This window comes from Brachycentrus maculatus, unplaced genomic scaffold, assembly GCF_059751285.1.
Source record: "Brachycentrus maculatus isolate JH-2025_06_01 unplaced genomic scaffold, ASM5975128v1 h1tg000092l, whole genome shotgun sequence".
Lineage (NCBI taxonomy): Eukaryota > Metazoa > Arthropoda > Insecta > Trichoptera > Brachycentridae > Brachycentrus > Brachycentrus maculatus.
The window spans coordinates 1,212,339-1,230,390 of record NW_028280846.1 but is presented as its reverse complement, the minus strand read 5'-3'; the positions used below and the strand labels follow the sequence as shown (position 1 = coordinate 1,230,390).

General features: G+C 30.7%; 1 long non-coding RNA gene across 1 annotated transcript; it reads right to left on the bottom strand.

Annotated features, from left to right (window-relative positions):
• Positions 1 to 15,278: 15,278 nt before the first annotated feature.
• LOC148310528 (uncharacterized) lies at positions 15,279 to 17,905 on the bottom strand. The gene is made up of 3 exons (XR_015837386.1): positions 17,657 to 17,905; positions 17,405 to 17,508; positions 15,279 to 16,852 (listed from the first exon to the last, which is right to left on the bottom strand). It is a non-coding gene; the product is annotated as an uncharacterized LOC148310528 (long non-coding RNA).
• Between the last annotated feature and the right edge of the window lie 147 nt (positions 17,906 to 18,052).

The window sequence follows — 18,052 nt, the reverse complement described above, 5'->3', positions numbered from 1 at the left end:
AATATCAAATATTTGTGAACCAAATATTTCAATAACCTTCCTTCAGATATAAAAGAAGATATTAAAATTTGTAAAATTGAAATAAATGCCATTTATACATTTTGATTGAAGAAAATAATACAAAAAAATATTATTTCATTCATTTTTATAAATTATAAAAATGAGTGTTAATCCCTCTCCAAGCACAACAGCTAAGACTCTTTTTTGGAGAGGCACAGCGTTACTAGTATAAGATATGTCGAAAGTAGAAACATCTAGCAAATTAATGAAATCTAAATCATATTTTTAACATTGTATATTAAATACATAAATAAATATATATATATATAAATATATATATATATATATATATATATATATATATATATATATATATATATATATATATATATATATATATATATATATATATATATATATATATATATATATATATATATATATATATATATATATATATATATATATATATATATATATATATATATATATATATGTATATATATATATGCGTGTGTGTGTGTATTTAAAGCATTAGTAACAAATTGTGAAATGTTTTCTGATTGAATTCTCATAGTTATCACTCTTTTATTTATTTACTTTTATTATGCATACAAAATATGAAGTTGTTTCTCTGTAAGTAGCTATTTTGCAGATCTCACTTTAATATCGTTCGATGTGTAGTCTACAGAGGGTAATCCGTAGCCTAAGTCCCCTGAGGCTGTTATTCTTGATGTTCGTTGATCTAGCATCTAATTGAGTTAGCAATCAAACTCCCACATTAACATGGCATACTGCATACATTACGCCCATCCAGTATGGTACTGCAGTGGGCAAACCACATGCAATAAGGGATGAGTGCTTCCAGTCTGCGAACGGGTAAACTCATTTCCATAAAAGTTGGCGCAGACGCGAAACTTGTCATTAATTGCTTTTCATTCGCGAATTGTTTCTATTTTTGATTTTCACTCAGCTGATTAATGTGTTTAGAAGACAATTTGATAGTATAAATTACGAAGCTGACTCGGCTAGTTAGACATATCTATAAGACGACGTGAAAAACAGGAAAAGAAGCAGTTCACACGAATTCATAGTACTATAACATATGTACATATCATAAAATGTAGTGAATAAATATAACTGGTCAAATTATAAGCTTTATAAAAAAAAATTAGGCGTTTCCCAGTTATAGTCAGATAAAAATATGCCAAAAAATTTCTTACATATGCATTCAAATGAAGATGTAGCGGCCAATAAACCGCTAAACATTAGTAAATTCTCAGAATGCAATCGCTGCAACTATGCAGAACAAAAGAAGCAGTGACCGTGGCACACTCCTCAAAAAGATAAGAATAACCGGGCAAATTAAAAGCTGCTTCAAAAAAAAAAATATTTTCAGGCGTTTTTCAGCATGTAAAAATAATCATGAGTTCGGATGAAGAATACGTCCAACTAAAAGAGTCTCTATTAAATAAAAGCTTTCTCAAATCTAACGTGAAGGCAGTTGTAAACTCATACAAACTGTGTCATAAGATTGCTAGTTCCAAAAAATTTTGTACTGTGGTTGTCAATCATAGGTAGAATGGTGAATGTTGCACGTGTGTAAAGTGATCACTTAACTTTAACAGCGTATGACTGGTCATAAGACCTATAAATACCCCGACTTCCATCTTCTACTTCATTTATGTGTGTTGCGATGTCAGAAAAATGTAAAAATAACTCCCAAGCAAGAAAACCCAGATTTGTGTTTTTGAGTATTTGTACACACTCAAAATGTTGTGAGTGTTCTAAATTTCTACTTTTTGTCTTTGAAAATTGTTAATCACAATGAATTAGGTTGTGGTTGATCATAATTCTTGCATATTTGTCCCGAGGAAAATTAAGATGAGAAATGCTGGATACAGGGAGATAGGATCGACCTTGCCTCATGAATGCCAATAGAAATGAAAAATTTTATCGCTACGTATTCCAAAACTAATAAACATTAAAAATATGTAGCTGTTAAATAAACTTTCCCTAAAAATGGGAGCTTTATTATTTTATACCCCGTAAAATAACCGGCTATAACTTTTTATGTGAGGGCTTTTAATACGCGCGGGAAAATTGAACGATATTATGAATTACGACAGTGTTACTAAAAATCCCACATACTCCCAGTACAAAGTTATAGGGGTTTAATCAAGGGTAAGGAATAAATGAGCTGAAAATAATCGCCATTGTGATTTTCAGGCCTGAAACCCATACTGTATCAAATCGAACAAAACAAACCTTTACAGTATATATTTTTTATCTGCGCTTGCATTTCTTCGCGAAGATATTTTTTGACAAAAAATCAATAAAGGTGGATGCTGGAGAATATATTAAAATTTCGTTTACATTCAAATAATAAATAATATTCAACCCTCGCTTTTACTCAATAACGGGCACCTTCAAATCGGTATTGGTATAAATTTTAGCTTAAAATGAATGCTCCTCTTATTCTTCAACCATGCGTAGGACATTGGATCGGAATGATGCATAGTTATTTTGACTATAAATTCTCTCTCTCTTACCCTTATCCGCATCCGATGTTTCATAAGGCACTGCATCACATAAACGCAGTGTTGTCTTGATCGTTAACACATGAAGGTAAGGTGATCAACCCTCCACTTCAGGTACCAGTCCAGGGTAGTATTCGATAAATATTACAGTATTTATTTTAACACCCCCATCCTGGAAATCGAACCCGAGACATCCAACACGGTAACTAAACATGCTAACTATTACACCACGCAGGCGTACAGATAAATTACATAAGGCGTAAAAACTGCAAGTGCATAGTTTTGTTTTATATATACACGCCTTTTTGTATTATAAATTTGATATAATACATAAACATTTTAAAACAGTGTAAAAGTTTACTTACATATTGATTTGGAACATTATTTCTCCTTCATGATGTAGTGGTTTGTGCGTCTGACTCCGGTATGCTGCGTGTCTTGTGTACCATCTGGTGCGGAAAAAATCTAAAAGAAGAATTAGTACCCAAGTTTGATATGTAGCGACATGGTGACCTTACCGTGGGTGAAAGAATTACTTCAAATAACTACTTCAAATGGAAGACAAAATAATACTTGATCAACTCTATCAAATAACTGCTGTTCAAAAATTGTAATAACCAAAATACAATAGTAATGGTCTGCTGGTAGTTGACCACTCCCCAAGGAAGTCTTCTTTTATTCCTCCCCAAACTACTTCAAACTACTTCAAAGAACTACTTCAAATGGAAGACAAAATAATACTTGATCAACTCTATCAAATAACTGCTGTTCAAAAATTGTAATAACCAAAATACAATAGTAATGGTCTGCTGGTAGTTGACCACTCCCCAAGGAAGTCTTCTTTTATTCCTCCCCATCCCCATCCGTCCATTTTCATTTCCCTTACACGTCCGTTTGGCCGCTTTCCGAGACATTAACTTAATCAATTCTCAAGTTTTCTTGCAGGTTTTGCTACAAAAGGAAGGTTCTGTTTCCCCGGGAGACTTGGGCAGAATCCCGAAGAAAAGCACAACAAACTTTGGATTTATGTTTTATCATTCTGTGCATACGTGTAAAATATTTTTATTCTAAAATACAATGGAAACATTACGACTTAAAAGTTGTTTGGTTTTAAAAATATATTGAGCATTAAGTGTGAGCAATAACGTTTTGATTTAAATATAAAAATAAGTCCACTTTTGAGTTTATTAATGTAAGCACAACTAGTTTTACGAGCTATGGAAGTTCTCGTCAACATATGAAAATACAAACTAGTTTTTTTTTTACTTTTGTACGATACAAATTATCAGTTTGTATTTTTACCTGTTGTTGAAAATATCACCGGTTTATTAATTGTGGAAAAAAACGACGTTACCTTCTTGTTTCTGTTTATTTTGACTTTGTCATAATTTTCTGATTGATTACCTAAATTTATTGTACATACGTTTAAATAATTCAGGTATTATGTTTATCTTAATGGCAACTCGCTAGTCTATCTTTCAAAATGAGATAGGAATAATCTCTCAAACAGAAATGTTTTGTCTTACACTTGCAGAGTATACATACATTTTCCAGTAACATTTTGGGGTGCATTTTTATACATATGCATAAAAAACTTAATCTTAGAAAAAATAATATGATTTAGAAAACATTTATATCAAAATGACATGTTTTAATAAATGGGCTTTAAATTTAAAAAAAGTAAAAGTATACGAAAATTAAATTTCATTAATTGATTCGGCAGTCACTTTGTGGTAAAATCTATCCATTTGTAATTAATGTTTAACTCAGTAAATACTACTATTTCTTAAAATCAACTCTATTCAAAAATGATGCGGAATGTATCACAACACGTGTCACAGTAGATTTCAAGAAATAGTGGTATTTACTAAGTAAAACTTTAATTACAAATACGAAAATTTAATTTCCACGCAAAAGAAATAAATACTTATTCTTTTTTTTAATAACAACCTGGCAACACAGAACAATAACCGGTTTCAATTTCCAAAACCGTTTGAAATAAAAATCCAGACGTTAAGGTGAGATTATCTACACCACATCTTAAAACGTTCACTTTTACATGGAATCTTTTCCAGGGCGAATATTGGTGAAAAATTATTCAATGTATACTAATATACTTAACTTTTAAACACGAAATAATACATACACACCCTTTTAACACACAAAAATATTCACACCTTTTTAACACTCAATAATACTTTATCAACTTTTTAGCACACAATAATATATACACACCTTTTAAACACACAATAATACGTACACACCTTTTGAACACACAATAATACACACTCGCCTTTTTTACGCACAAGTTTTCTTACATAATGAAATGCAATTTTTATATTAGACTAAGGGTAATACTTTAAAACCCTTTCCTAGTAATTACAACCTAATTCCTAATTAACAAATTGTGAAGTGCCTCTTCCGCTGTCGTGACAAATCATTTATTTTCCAGAATTTTCCATTCTGAAAGCTACACATTTGCAAGTAGCGAGTTGCAGAAGGGTGCCATGTCCCACCCCAACCTGTCTGTTACGTTGACTTTATTAGTTGCGAGCGAGCAGACTGCTTCAACTGCGAGATTCACACTTACCTTCGACACCCAAGGGGTGAATTTTTAACCGTTCTCATTGGAGGTTATTAGTAGCCAGTGGCCCCTTCGCGTGTTGTGATTTCATTATCATAGTCAATTTATGGAAGGAAAATTTTGTCCATTTTTCAGCCCTCGATTTTTTACCGAAAAGTAAATTTAAAGGTAAAACTGGAAACGTTAATTAAAGTTCTTTGACTGGTCGGCACAGATAACAAAAATAAAACAGGAAAAACTTTAAATCTATCGCTTCGTCTCCCAGTTATTGTTTTTTTACCAAGGGTAGATAAGCTTGTGTTTAAAAAATATCGCTTTACGTTTTATTGGAATTATTATTTTTTGCAATTTTTTTCCGCTGTTTATAATATTCCTATTATTTTCTGTTCTGTGTATTATACTCCTTCTTACACTATATTCTAATCTTGTTTATTTTCTTTATTTTTTTATAACTGATAATTATTTTTATTTTAGTTTGTGCATACATTTCCCATTTTCTCATACTCTGGGAGACGTAAAATATATAAGATACGAGATTCCAGTTCCAATCCTTATAAGGTCACCATAAAATCGTATATTATATTTAATGAACGACAAAACATATGAATTCTCACCTTATCATCATATTATTGATTGATTTGGCATTTACTTTGTGGAATAACATGCTGATTTAAATTTAAAAATATATTTTAAAAAATTAAACATCTGTAGTTCTCAAAAACGGTCGTGTTAACACTATCAAGTAAAAAGTGGTTTTGAAATGTGTTTTATTTTTATATTAAAATCATCATGTTATTCTACAACGTTGATTTCAAATCAATGAATAATACTTATTTTAAAAAGGAGTATTAAAAATTTTATTTTAGATTGATTGATAATTCAATTATGAAAAAAAATATGACGATCGAATAAAGGTAAATTGTTTGTCATCAAAATGAGAGAATTACAGGAAACCTTATTTTCCACGATAACCACGATTACAATGTTTTTTGATGTAAATACTTAATTCTGTCATGTTTTTCTTTTGATATAATATGGTTGTCATTAAAACAGCTTTTTTCACTTCCCAAAAAGTAATTAGATTTCTCTTGGCAATAAGCTGAAAGCAAATGAACTTTTTTCAGTTTTTCAGAGTTTTTCACGTTTTACTCCAGTTAAACAATTTCAGTTATAATGATGTTAATCTAACCTCAGTTAAATATGAAAATGACGACCACAGTTCCATATAATTGTATTTTATCATCACGTTATTTTCATCCAGAAATAGATATTTCTGGAAAAACTGAGTTATTTTATATATTCTGGAATATTCATGTCCGGGTTCCAGTCTGTCGAATAATAATTTCTTTCCAACTCCATGACGGGAGACTGGCGAGGAGGAGATGCAGCAAAATGTTTATGCATAAAATTATGATACCGTGACTTCCGCTGAAACTCGATATCTGCAGCTGACAGCCGTGACACAAGACAGACGCAGTGTGACCATACACAAGTCTACTAAAAATATCATATATACAAGTGAAGCATGGAGTTGGCGAAAGATGGATGAAAGTGGACCGATTGCAGTCGAATATGCGGCAAAACAATGTATGATAAATGTTCAAAATTGAATTTGAACATCTGTCATGCATTGTTTTGATGCATACATTGTTCACGATCGCCTGTACCAGCTGTAAATTACGATTCAATGTACGAATGTTGTATGGGTCTCTTGATACACATAATAGAAAAGTGTGATTAATGGTTCTTAAGTTTTATTCTCAATATTATTAATATTTAAAGCATTTACTTTGTATCGTTATAAAAATAATGAACTTTTTTTTCACCACTTTTTTATTAATACAATTCAACCTACCGGTTTCAACAATATATTGTACATTTAAGATTTTTATGGAGTGTGTTTAAGTTTTTGGTGAGAGTATTTAAATGTTTTTGATTTAAAATAAACCCTGATGATGACAATATATTGTTGAAACCGATAGGTTGAATTGTAATAATAAAAAAGTGGTGAAAACAAAGTTAATTAATTTTATAAAGATATTATAAAATGTGCCACAAAGTATCTGCGGAAAACATTCAAAAAAACATTTACTTTGTGATCAGTCATGTTTACTTCAGTATTTTATTCACAAAAATGTTAGAAATATTAGTATATAACCTATTGCATGTCAAACCTCGACCCTTAATGCATGTTTGTTCTGCAATCCTTGGTGCATGTTGGTCCTCAGGTCGACCATAATTGCATGTGATCAAGATTTTATGTAGTTACAAGTGACGTTTAGTATTGTTTGCATGCTATTGTAGTAATTGTCCCAACAAAAAGACGAGTTTCAAAACCAGTAGTCAAAAAATCTCGGTGAATGGTTATACTCTATTATTCCTTTTTTTTACAAAAATATAAAGTTATTTACATATTTAAGAATTTCGACATTATTTATATCTTATTTTGTTTCCGGAAATTCAATTATGGTCACTCTATTTTTGAGAGGTATTCGTCATGCTCTCTCAGTTCTAGAATCACGGCATGATCCTTATTAGCATCACAATGAATATTAGATATTCAATAATGGCTGGTGCGGATAGGAAAACCATAGCCTCTGGGGATATCACCAGGATTAACATGCCTTCACTAACGCGAGTTTAACGTCGCACAGATGTATCAAAATTTGTAGGTGCTTTGTACCAATAACTAATACAAGTACGTCTCAGAACTAATACGCATATTTAAGACCTTCTTTAAAAAATGTGATGAAAAAATTCAAATTTGATTTTTTTCTTTGCATTTAATCAAACTGAATCACAGCAACGCGTTTAACTTGTAGTTTATAATTATCACAAAATACAAACAATATTTTAAATATGTATTGGCAACCATGATACCCGCTTTACCTACATCGAAAGGTTGATGGTCCCAAGAGTTAAATAAAGGAATGGGTAAATGATCAAGAGTCAATACTATGAAAATTATTTTTTAACATCTCATCAAAGATGAAGAAGAATATGGAAGTCTGGGCATTTACGGGGCTGACGACCGTCATAGGCTGGTTTAAGTGATCACTTTACACACATGTAACATTTACCAATTCTACCAATTATTGACAACCACATTACTCAATTTCTTGGAAGTTCTATATATATGATCCAATTTCGAAACATTTTTCTTGAATTACTAGCACTTCGCTAGAGAGATATATTGGTGAGATAAAAAGAAGCTTTTTAATAAGCAGAAGCTCTTTTATTAGTATGTGAGGTCCAAATCCTGGATTATAATCACATACATGAGAATAGCCAGTAAATATAATTTTCATTTTTATTATTTAAGCTTATAAATTGACCAGTTAACTTATTTGCAACATTATGAGTGAATCCAAAAACCTGCTCACAAATCTGGATTATCTCCAATCATAGGTTTTATTTTTTGTATTATTTTTTGACATCCCATCAAAGATGAAGAAGAATGTGGAAGTCTGGGCATTACGGCGCCCCGTAAAGCCCAGATTTCCATCTTCTCCTTCATCTTTGATGAGATGTCCAAAAATAATATGAAAAATAACTCCTATAATTGGAGATAATTTAGATTTGTGAACAAGTATTTGGATACACACAAAATGTTGTACGAAATAAATTATCTTGAATATGCGAGCAGGAATGTTAAATACTAGCCATGTACGAGTATGTGTGTACATATACTATGCAATTTTACATGCATACTATGCACATATATGCAGATTGGATAGGATTACTTGATATGCAGATGCTATTCACGTGAAATGCAAACTGTATGCTGAAATCATGATTGCTTTGTAAAGTGATTAACGTGAATCTGTTGGATTAAGAGATATTATCATAAATATTAAAGCACATACAATATGAAACCTTTCTATGAAGTGATCATCCATTTGCAATCATTATTAATATATTTTTTCTACTAACATTTATTTTTAACATTTATGTTAAATTATATCCAACCATAACATTTTTTTAAAAATAATAATCGTAAAAATGACTAAACACAAAGCATATTATTTTTTGATTCTGCATTTACTTTATGGAATGACATGTTGATTTTTTTATTTAACAATTGTATAATACCACTTAATGAGTTTTGTTTCATTACACACAACTGGTTTCGAAAACTACAGATGTTTTCATCTACAAGTAAGATGTAAAAGTTTAACTTTTTATCTCTAAATGAAAACATCTGTAGTTTTCAAAATATTTGTAGTAATGAAATAAAATTCATTAAGAGGTTTAAGTGTTAATAAAAAATAACCACAAAGGTAATGCTTTAAATATTAATTTATAATATTAATATTGAGAATATTATATATTGTACTTAAAAACACAAATCTTTACTGGGTCTTAAACATTTTTTAAATACATTTTGCCTTTTGAAAGTATTGGCTTTAATAATTTCATTAATTGATTCAGCAGTCATTTAGTGGTAATATCATTCCATTTTTAAGTTAACTTTGACTTGATAAATATCACTAGTCTTGAAAATCTTAAAACAAGTGTCCCAATGGATTTTTAAAAATAATTGTATTTACAAAATAAAAATAAAAAATTCAAGATGGATAAATGTTACCATAAAGTAACAACCGAATCATTTAATGAAAATATCATAAAATTGTTGTGAAAATACATCGAGAGTTGTCGTCTTTTGTAAGTTTTAGTTTTTTGTTGATAATTTAATCTTAAAGTAAGCCGGCTATTGAACTTTTTTAAAAATGTAACTCAAAGACCTCCAGTAACTCTTTTTTATCTACTTTAAAACTTTATGGACTCATATATAAATATTATTCGAATATATCTCCCTTTGAACAGACTCATTCGTTTATGAGCAAAGTGCCAAAATGGAAATTTTATGTTAATATTATCACGAAAGTTTTTTCGAACCTATTTTTTGCATAATCTTCGACATTTTTTCTGAAATATCAATTTGCTTGAAAAGTTTTTTCAAGTAAGAATTTATTGATCATGAAATGTAAAAGTTTACACTTAAGTGATATGAAAAGTTATTAATGAACTTGAGGCGAGTCAAATTCTTAGAATATTCTTTTTAAATACTTTTAGTTATAATAAATCTTATCTTTGTAAACTAGTCTGTACCAGAGTATGAGAATTAACAAATATTTAGTTACATGAAAGTTCATTAGGGTGGTATGGACATGTGGAGCAAAATGGTAAAGAGAGAAAGACTTAAAAAATATATTAAAAAAATTTCAACGGGAAAACAGAACGAGGACAGACAAAAAAGACTTGGTGCGACCAGATCAATCAGAACCTAAAATATGGACGTATCAAAATGTATGGCGAAATGTATGGACGAGAAGGAAGCTAGGAGTGTATGTCAGGATAAACGAATGAGGCGTTTCATCCTCTCTGCCAAGCCCTGGAGAGAAACGGCGTGTTGGTGGTAGTATCTAGTAGTACATAGAAGTAATGACATGAAAACTTTGAGTATCTTATTCTTATTATTTTGGGATAAACTCTCATATATTAATTTAATAATAAAAAATAAAAAAATTAAATCAAGACAGTAGGTACTCGTATTTATGATTCTACCTGTGTTTGAGTTTTTGTGACAGTTCTTTCGCATTAAAAAATACGGTTATATACATTTATTTACTATTTATATTTTATAACGTATTCAGATTATTGAAGATGTAACTTATAAGTAGGTACTAGTACCTACTTATTTATTTATATTTAACACAATTCATTACATTAAAACAAACTTATCTGAAAAATTACTAGAAGGTGCCACTATCGCCTGTTTTTTACACAATACTCGTTTCGACCATTCAATGTTACATAACTGTATGATATTCTTACAGTTATAGTTCCACGGATAAGTTTGTGAAAAGGTTGTGTTGTTACATGTTAGAAATATGTAAAAATATGTATGATGTATCTTGTTCAGACGTTTTATAATATCATCGAGGTGATTTTGGCAAAACTTCAACGGAATTCAGTTTATTGAAAGCGCAACTACTTCACACTCTGGCTCAGTGATTCTCAACATGACCGATTAAAGCCGCTCATGAGTTAAAGTGCTTTGGAAAGCAATTCAAGTAGATGCGATTTTATTAATTAAGAAATTTTGGAAGATACAATACAACATCTCCTAGGGCAGGGATGGCGAAGTTCTTAAGCCTGAATCCAAAAAAGAATTATTTTAATGTAATATGTCGCGTGCCACATGCCATGGAAATAAAAATGCATCAAATGTTTATGGAACTTCAGATTTTCGATATAAATAAAGCATTTATACATCGAAAAAATAATAAAAGTACTTATTAATGGTAAAATAAATATATATACTTAATCAAAAAACTGTAGAACCCTTAAAACTTCATTATCAGTGAAATTTTCGTTATTGGATGCTAGATGCAATTTTTTTATATCATGTTCATAGCTGGTAGCTCTTAATAAAATACAACTAGTAGTACTTTCGTCTGTAAGTCTAAACATTTTTTTTTTGGTATAATCACTTTTTTCTCTTCATTTCGCCTGCCATGTAAAATAGGTTCGTCATCCTTGTCCTAGGGGGTGGTGGACCCCAAAAGGTTGGGAGCCTCTGCCGTAATGTATGCCCGAACCCCACCCTAAATAACACTTATTAGCATTCTAGAGAAGGGTAGGCCGGTGGGGAGTTCGTCTCGTGTTCTTCACATAGGATAACTTTTTAATTATCCTAAAATGCAAATTTAAAGCTTTCCTTTAGCCAGGAACTGTTAATGTAAGCCGAGCTTTTAGGCTAGTCATCTAATTGAAATTTTTAAGAGTACTAAGTGAAACTACGAGCGAACTTTGATTAATGCTTTGTAAACAACACGTCCATTAATAATATGATGTAAAAAAGTATTGAACCCGGGTCTCGATTACTTTCATTTCCTTTAATATCTATTTTATTTTATTCAGTTTACAAATAAGTGAATGAATTTTCTAGTATGAGATTTTACAGGTGATGTATTTATAGTTTAGGGTGCATTAAATTAATTTTTAAATAGAGCCTGCGAAATGTAGGTTCAATGTAATGCTTAATTAGATAGGCATCAATAATGTTTCTTTTAAATCGTTTAAGAGAAATATTTTTGATGTCTATTTGACTATTTGATTATTTGATAATGAAATGTAAGTTATAATATGTCATGCACATAAGTTATACTTTTGTACATGACAGTTTATTTTTATTTTTAGATTACTTTTAAGTGAAACCTGTAATTGGAATTTTATTTTGTTGTGGTTTTCCAACAAATAAATTAATTAATTAATTTAACCTACATACTTTTGAAAAACGTTGTTATTTTTATCATAGCGAGTCCATTCGCGAATCAAAGGGATATATTAATACAAAGTTTTGTAGTATTAAACGGTAATCCATAGGATTCGATTTAAAATTGTGGATTAAATTGACATGAATATTGTCAAATATCGTCAATTATGAATATCGTTAAATATTGTTATTAGAGAGTACCTAAGATAACGAAGAATGTTATCGGCTGGGAAGGGGATGATATTTTCTTACGATTTCCAAGGACTCCTTCTAGTCGACTATCTAAAAAAAGTAAGAAATCCTAACAAGGCGTCGACGCTCTAAAAGGTTAAATTTTATGGCCAGAGCTTTAAATTAATTCGTCGTTCACTCCATTCTTAAGACTTACGCAATGTAACTCCTTTCTGGCTCCTTCCTTTTTAAATATATCTGTTATTTAGCCGTCAATGCATACAATACAAAAAATAGGAAATGCTAAGAAATTTTATCAGGTAAAAAAAACCTGGATATAAGTAAGTGAAACCTCTTTAAAGAGAACTGGCTTGAGGTCAAGTTGTTTAATGTCATTGTGGGATATATATATATATATATATATATATATATATATATATATATATATATATATATATATATATATATATATATATATATATATATATATATATATATATATATATATATATATATATATATATATATATATATATATATATATATATATACATATTTATATATATATGTGTGTATACATAGTTTTCAACTTCAACTCTTATTTTTTTCATTCATTCTGAACCCTCTGACTCTCTTATATCCAGGTTTGAATGTACTTAACACATTATATTACCTAAATATTTAGGGAAACGACGATAATAAAATCAACAATAAGTGAGGTGACTCATAAGATTTGCAAAAATATCACGAAATAATTGTTTTATCTTCTCTGTTGCTTGGAACACATTTGTAACATTCCTACTAAAAATGCGGCAAACAAGAGCCTTCGTATTTTGTTCCGAAAAAGGGTAAAAAAATAACGCAGACAGTCAAGAGATGTATACCTTACCTCACCACAGAACGAGGGTAAACAAAGAAGTAAGAATTGCACATGTTGTGTACGTGTATGCACACATAAGCGTATGTTCATAATACCGAAAGTACTTTTTTTGGCAGTCATTAGACATGTGGATTTTTCAAGTCTACTGTGCGCTAATTGACGTATTGTCTAAGCTTCCTTTCCCTGCACGTACGTACTTTTCCAGACTCAGGAGAATTCCTATTTCCAGAAAGCAACTATGAAAAGGACTTTTCATTTATATTGTAAACTAAAAAAAATAACAGTTTTTCACTACAAATCAAATTGTACGTTATATTGTATTTTATAAAGCCAGATTTTTTTTAAATACATTCACATTAGTACTGCATATTCCATCAGTGGGAATATCTGCTCACATCTTTTATTCGACTAGCAAGTGGGTTAGTCGTCAAGTTGCCAGCATGCGCGGCGCGCTGTCATAGTTTGTGCGCGCGATATGTACTCCAGTTTTCAGACAGCAGTTCTTCAAAGCCTTATCGTTAACACATGAAGGAAATGCAATCAGCCCCCTGCTTCAGGTACCAGTCCAGGGTAATATTAAATAAATATTAAAGAAAAGAAAAAAACACTTGTATTCACTAGACCCCCGCCCCCTGGGAATCGAACCTGGGACCTCCAGAACGGTAGCCGAGCGTGCTGATTATTACACTACGGCGGCGGACATCATGAGTACTACTTTGAACATATTTTTTTAATATTCCAACGTTTTTTTTTATAAAATACAACAAAAACTTCCAATTAGTTTTGAAAAACTTCAATTTTATATGTTCAACGTCCAATTTGATTCGTAAAACGTACAATTTGAAGAAAAAAACCCAGTATCAAACAATTTTGTTGAACTATTTAATGTGCAGCAGTTCAATTAACAATGTGTAAATGATACCGTCGACAGGGAACAGCGCTGTCGATGCCTAAATTGAATCAATATTGTGTACCAACCAATGAAATTATAATATAGGTATGTACTCGATGTAGCACTTAGGATTCGTGGGATTGTACCAGATGGCTCCAATGTACTCTTAATAAGAAGCTTCGAAACAAACAGATTAAAATTTACTGAATTCGGAAACTCCCGCCCGAATAATGCATTAATGTGAGTATATACTTTAGAAAGTGTCGAAAAGCCAGGCGAATGGTCAACATGTTTCGGCTATTGAACTTGAGTTTAAAACAAAAAATAATTCGTATAAATAGTAGAAATCGTTTTTAAAAAGGAGCAATTCACCAACTATTTAAGAGTGAAAAATACTTAAATCTAAAGAAAAGTTCATCTTCGAGATACCAACATGATTTTACAATACCTACCAAACAATTTCATCAGAAATGTGGCACTCGATTTTGGGTGCTTTGCCAAAATAAAAGGAATGAATATACCAACAGAATTTTAAATATTTGGGAACCAAGTACTTCAATAGCCTTCCAACAGATATAAAAAAAAATGAAGATTAAAATGACAAAAATAAATTTAACTAATTATATACATGTTTTTGCAAGATAATTTAAAATTAAAAAAAAACAAAAAAATTCTTTTAATAAAAATAAATTATATCACCAAAAAACATAAACAATAAATAATAAGTGTAAGTCCCTCTCCAAGCACAAAAGTACCCTCTTTTTATTGGAGAGGACTGCGTTATTAATTTTAAGAATGTAAAAGTAGAAAATGTCTATAAAATTAATTAAATTATAAAAAAAACTTTTGTTACCATATTAAATAAATAAAAATAAGTAAATAAAAAAAAACTTAACAAAAAAAGCCAACGAAAGAAAACCTGCAAGAAATAAGAAATAAAAACTTTATTAAAAACAAAACAGTTTATTAAAATCCAACAAGAAATATATTTCTAAAACTCACAGTGACACTTCAAATATTTAAACGATGCAACATAACTGTGATATACAATGCAATATTTTCAAATTATACACAAGGTAATTTCTAGTTTTGATGACTTTCTTACAAAAAAAAGAAGCAAGAAAAAGTAAAAAAAAAATATGAAAACATTATTTTCTCATTACCATGTTAACATTTTTAATAAAGCGCAGTTACACTGGAAAAATATTTCATTAGATTTTTTTTTTAAATATCAGCAATATCGATTTTTACGGTAGTCATAATAACAAGGCTCATAATCAGTGGGACATGAACTACAGCATGGATCAACGGGACAACACGGATCGACAGGACAACATGGATCAACAGGACAACACACATTTTCATCACCTTCGACTCGATCTTTCTTAGAAATGAAATTCCCAGCGCCACCACCTCCAGATTTATTACTTCCCTTCCCATTTTTGTCGAGCTTCTTGTTCTTTGAATCTCCGTTTTTCTGCCCACCACCTTTATCGCCACCTTTACCGCCATATTTATCACCATATTTATCACCATCTCTATCACCACCTCTATCACTACCTCTACCACCACCCTTATTGTTTTTGAGATTATCTTTCCCATTGTTTTTATTTTTGCCATTTTTGTTTTTATTTTTATCACTATCATTATCTTTGTCATTGGCATTGCCATTATTATTTCCATTTTCATTATCTTTACCCTGGCCAGTACCAGAATCACCCATGCTACTGTTGCCCTTTTTTATGAGGTCTTCTGAAAAACTAGCAGTAGTTTTCTTCCTCTTAGATTCTTCATCATCATCTAATGAACCCTTCATTTCAAATTGTGTGGCTTTATTGTATCTATTCCCTCTTATTTTTCTATTAGGATCGTACTTGGCAATAGGAGGAGTGAATTCGATACACCAACTTTCATCACCTAGGCATTCTGACGACTTTTCTGCCAAAGAACAAATCCCTTCTGGAATTTCTGCGAGATGCTCTGCGAAGTTTTGCAGAATCTCAGACTCCAGTGCTTGACAAGGACACATCTCCTTTTGCTCTGCCAGTTTGCATAAAAGGTCTTTGTCTATACTGTGGTATATATCTTTACAGATTTTGTCAAACGCCTCTTGGAATAGAATACCTTCTGTGTACTGTCTGATTTTTTCTCGTTTGCTTTCAAATCGCTTGATTTCTTCCGGTGTCCTATTGAGAACTTTAAAACTATATGGAGGATCATCCGTATATGGGAAATCTATAACTTTTCTAGTTTTTGGATCCTTCAACTGTTGTAATGTAACAATGTAATCTCCGTCAACTTTCCTGATCACAAAAGTGGGTTTAACCTTATCATCTTCATCGTCATGTTCTAGGTCAGATACGTTTTTGAGGTTTGATTTGGAGGCGAGTTTTTTTTTCACTTTGGATACATCCGGTCCGCTATCATAATTGCGTTTAGAATAACGTTTTATGAGTTTAACCACACTTCGCCTCACTGCACCAGGTCGCCAATCAGGACGAAACTATAAAAATAATATTTTGATTGAAACCTACGGGACATACTTATCTATAATTTGATCAATTTTACAGCATTGAAGAACATAAAATTTATCGTCTCTCATCCAGTTCAAATAAAGGCGTATTCTGCTGCTGGATGTTTAATACCATTTCCCGTAGCTTTTGGCTTAAAACTGAATAAAGCATGGTATTTCGAAAAATATTTAGATGAAAAGTAGACTGAGAGTTATTCGAGTACTTCCTTTTAGTAAAGAAAATATGTTGTCATCTAGTAGTAGATAAATTGTTTACTTTTTTGTCATATAAAAGAAGCCGTTTTAATTACTTGTCATCTTTTACTTGAAGTTTTTTATGTAAAGCGATATATGTATGTTTTTATTATTTACAAAAATATTTCAATTTTATACTATTTCTGTGAGCCTGAGCGGCTCATTTTTAAAATAGGTATCAAATTGTGATAGAGTGGGTTCGAATCCAGAAATTCTAACTCAAGAGTCCGCGGGACACTACCCACGGGACCAAAACCCGACACTAAAAATATATATATATATATTTACTTGTAAACCTAGCACATCTCTAGACGACCAGAGCCATCCCATTTCACGGGGAACATAAGGAAATCTACCTTTTGGCGTACAATTTTGATGGCCAAGTACAACATCTGAAATTCGAATAAATATATTATTTCTTTACTATAAATGAGAACAAATAACAAAACAAGTTATGTTTTATTGCAAATAAAGTTAAATTAAAAAAAAACATGTATTAAAAGTTTTAATTAAACTAAAATAAAGGATTTCATTCCTTACCTACTCCTTTTGACCCGTAAGTCAAAGGTCTTTTTTTTGGTCTATCTTTTTTAGACTTTGTTTCTACCATTTTTGATGCATGCGATACATTTTACAGGAAGTTTAAAAAAGCATTTGGTGTAGATCACTGTTCACATTTATTCAAATAACGTTATGATACAAAGTGGACATTACAAATTCGTAAATTTAACGTAAGTTTTCAAACATTAATATTTTTTCGTAATCTGACGGTTTAATTATGAAGAAAACAAGAAAACGCCAAATTATTTTGAATATAGAGATTTTATTTAAAAATCCATAGATTGAAAAAATCATGTTCATCGATATTTATTATTATTATTTGTTGCCTAACGTCCCAATGATTCTACACTGTTTATTCTAATTACGATTATCCAT